Source organism: Triticum aestivum, chromosome 3D (genome assembly GCF_018294505.1).
Source record: "Triticum aestivum cultivar Chinese Spring chromosome 3D, IWGSC CS RefSeq v2.1, whole genome shotgun sequence".
NCBI classification, from domain to species: Eukaryota; Viridiplantae; Streptophyta; class Magnoliopsida; order Poales; family Poaceae; genus Triticum; species Triticum aestivum.
Genome location: NC_057802.1, coordinates 473,217,400 through 473,221,663, shown reverse-complemented (window position 1 = coordinate 473,221,663; position 4,264 = coordinate 473,217,400).

The window sequence follows — 4,264 nt, the reverse complement described above, 5'->3', positions numbered from 1 at the left end:
AACGTAACTGGGTGATTATAAAGATGCTCTACAGGTGTCTCCGATGGTGGTTGTTGAGTTGGCATAGATCGAGATTATGAGTTGTCACTCCGATTGTCGGAGAGGTATCTCTGGGCCCTCTCGGTAATGCACATCACTATAAGCCTTCCAAGCAATGTGACTAATGAGTTAGTTGAAGGATGATGCATTACGGAACGAGTAAAGAGACTTGCCGGTAACGAGATTGAACTAGGTATAGTGATACCGATGATCGAATCTTGGGCAAGTAACATACCGATGACAAAGGGAACAACGTATGTTGTTATGCGGTTTGACCGATAAAGATCTTCGTAGAATATGTGGGAGCCAATATGAGCATCTAGGTTCCGCTATTAGTTATTGACCGGAGATGAGTCTCGGTCATGTCTACATAGTTCTCGAACCCATAGGGTCCGCACGCTTAACGTTTGATGACGATCGATATTATGAGTTTATGTGTTTTGATGTACCGAAGGTAGTTCAGAGTCCCGGATGAGATCACGGACATGATGAGGAGTCTCGAAATGGTCGAGACATAAAGATTGATATATTGGAAGACTATATTCGGAAACCGGAATAGTTCCAAGGTGTATCGGGTATTTTCCAGAGTACCGGGGGGTTACCGGAACCCCCCGGGGGGTTATTGGGCCTCATGGGCCTATTGGTGGAAGAGAGGAGGCAGTCCAAGGTATGGCGCCCCCCTAGCCCAAACCGAATTGGACTAGGGGGCGGCCCCCTTTCCTTCTCTCCTCCCTCTCCTTCCCCCTTCTCCTTGTTGGAATAGGAAAGGGAGGCTGAATCCTACTTGGAGTAGGATTGCCCCCCCATGGCGCGCCTCCTCCCCTGGCCATCCTTCTCCTCCCTCCTCCCTTTATATACGTGGGAGGGGGGCACACCAAAGTTTCTCTTAGTCGTGTGCGGTGCCCCCCTCACAAAAACACACCTTGGTCATATCGTTGCAGTGCTTAGGCAAAGCCCTGCGCCTGTAACTTCACAATCACCGTCACCACGCTGTCGTGCTGATGAAACTCTCCCTCAGCCTCAGCTGGATCAAGATTTATAGGGATGTCACCAAGCTGTACGTGTGCAGATCGCGGAGGTGTCGTGCGTTCGGTACTTGATCGGTTGGATCGTGAAGACGTTCGACTACATCAATCGCGTTACTTAACGCTTCCACTTTGGGTCTACGAGGGTACGTGGACACACTCTCCCCGCTCGTTCCTATGCTTCTCCTAGATAGATCTTGCGTGATCGTAGGAATTTTTTTGAAATACTACGTTCCCCAACAGTTTCATGAACTTCAAATAACTTTTGGATGTACTAGAATTTAAAAATCAAGATTCTCAATGTTTGAAATTTGTTGCACGGGGATTAAACATGCAACCCAGTGAGACACATGTGTTTTTGCAATCCATTTAGGTGCACTGTCACGTGTGCATGTAGCTCAAATTTGATTTTTGCACATTATACCCGTAGAAAATCAATCAATTAATGTACTAAAACGTCTTAATGATCTCTGTGATTTTTTCGAAACTAAAACATCCCTCCTTTGGTAACATATGTTCACCGTAGGATAATTAATTTAACATGCATCGTAGTTGCGGTGGATTCGCGGTGTGGGTGTGGGTGTGTGCGTCTGGGGGTGGCAGGTGGCGCGCAGTACACTACGAGTTGTGAGCCACCGTGTGGGTTGGCCGTTTTGTTAGGCAGGCCGGTGCCACATCAGAGTTGTGAAATCGTTATTTAAAACATTACACAGCCCTTTCATACATACATGTTTTGGCCACATGCACTCGATGGTTGTCCTACACGACACTCGATACTCGCGTGTGACGCTTTCTGTGGGCCCGCAAGGTCGTCGTCCGTCACTTTGATGAACAGCCGGCAGTGAGGTTAATTTGACCAGCAAGGTAGAATCTTTTTTGTTTGTGTTATGGTGGTATATAGTACACGTCGAAGAGGTGGGAGGGGACTAGCATATATACTATATGTACGCGTCCGTGAACAAGTACACCTCACTCAGTGTCGGGACTTTTTGGTTTCCGAGGCACGTGCCACATCAAAATTGTGATATTGGCTATTAAAACATCACACAACACCTTTTTGGGCCACATGCATGCACGCGGTGGTTATCCTAGCTAGGACACTCACATGTGACGCTTCCATATGTGGGCCCACGAGGCCATCGTCGATACATGCATGCATCACTTTGACCTACATCGTGAGAGGTTAATTAATTTCACCATCGATGAGGATTCTTTTGGGTTGTACATATTACGGCAGGAGCATATAGTATGCAGTAAAGAGGGGGGAACGGGACCATCATATTTAGTACGCTTCATGAACCTCGCTCTGTGTGGGTGCATGGTTTACGGTTTTTGAGGCATGTGGCACATCAAAGTTGTTGTGCATTTTGGGTATTCAACATATATATATGTTTGGACCACATGCAAAGCGGTGGTGGTTGTCCTCTAACACCCACTTAAGCGATTATCAGCGATATCGATGCTTTCCATCTGTGGGCCTGCTTGCTCCATCACTACTTTTTGCCTGACAACAAGAGAGGTTAATTTGACTTAGGAGGGGATTATTATTTTTGCTTGTAATACTGTATATATATAGGTCATGCTCTGGGATGACATGCATGATACAGTTTGAGCACACACACATGCATGTGTACGCATGAATACCTCCCATCGAGTCGAAGTGGCTAATACAATGACACGTCATGAACCGATCTCGCTCTGTGTGGGGAGCTAGTGTACGATTTTTGACGCACGCGCCACATCAATGTTGTGAAATGGTATTCAAACATGCATGCACGCATCACCTCCATACATATGCATGTAGTGGTTGCCTTCGAACGGTACACTCCCTCGCGTGGTTATCGGCGACAAGCCTATATATTCATGGGCCCGCGTGGACATCCATGATCACCTTGACCAACAACAAGATAGGTTACCATGGCGGATTCTTCATTTGGTTCGTGTTATCGTAGTATAGGTCATGGTGAGATTTAGGCCTTAGGTTTGAGCGCATATACTATGCACGCATGCATGCATGAACCCGTCGTTGGCTTGAAGTGTGGTGTAACATACATATGCATCGTCAAGCTAACCCTCACTTAGTGTGGGGATTTCTAGTTCGAAATCACGGTGCCACATCAAAGTTGTTCCATTGTTACTCAAACACACCTCTCCATACATATGTTTGGGCCACACACATGCAGTGGTTATCTTCGGGGACTAGCTACTTGCGTGATTAATTATTGGCGAGCTAGCCCATCTCCGGGGTCGCATGGACGGCCATCACTTTGACCAACAACAAGAGAGAGGTTGTACGACCAAGGTGGATTATTCTTGGTTCGTTTTACGATCCATCTTGGTGAGATATGCCTCTCTGGCTCGCCGACTGAAAGTGTGTGTGGGGGGGGGGGGTTGCTACTTCGCACTTTTCTAGGTGAACCTCGGTTGGGGGCATGCATTCATAGCTTAGGATTCCCTTCGTGGCGACACGAGGGGGGCTGCTAGCTACTTTGCACTTTGCTAGGTGAACCTCGGTTGGGGGGCATGCATTCATAGCTTGGGATTCCCTTCGTGCCGACACGAGGGAGGGGGGCTGCTAGCTACTTCGCACTTTTCTAGGTGAACCTCGGTTGGGGGGCATGCATTCATAGCTTAGGATTCCCTTCATGCCGACATGAGGGAGGGGGGATGCTAGGTACTTCGCACTTTGCTAGGTGAACCTCGGTTGGGGGGCAATGCATTCATAGCTTAGGATTCCCTTCGTGCCGACACGAGGGAGGGGGGCTCCTAGCTACTTCGCGCTTTGCTAGGTTGAACCTCGGTTGGGGGGCATGCATTCGTTGCTTAGGATTCCCTTCATGCCGACACGAGGGAGGGGGCTGCTAGCTAGTTCGCACTTTGCTAGGTGAACCTCAGTTGGGGGGCATGCATTCATAGCTTAGGATTCCCTTCGTGCCGACACGAGGGAGGAGGGGGGCTGCTAGTTACTTCGCACTTTGCTAGGTGAAGCTCGGTTGGGGGGAGGGGCATGCATTCATAGCTTAGGATTCCCTTCATGCCGACACGAGGGGGGTGGGGGCAAGCAATACCGTGAGCTTTGCGAGATAGGTGCCACATCGAAGTTGCATCTGGTATTTGAAAATCGAACCACCCTTTTCATACATAAATTTGGTCCACATGCAAGTGTGTTCGTGTTCTGACCCTCTCCCGCGTCATTTTTT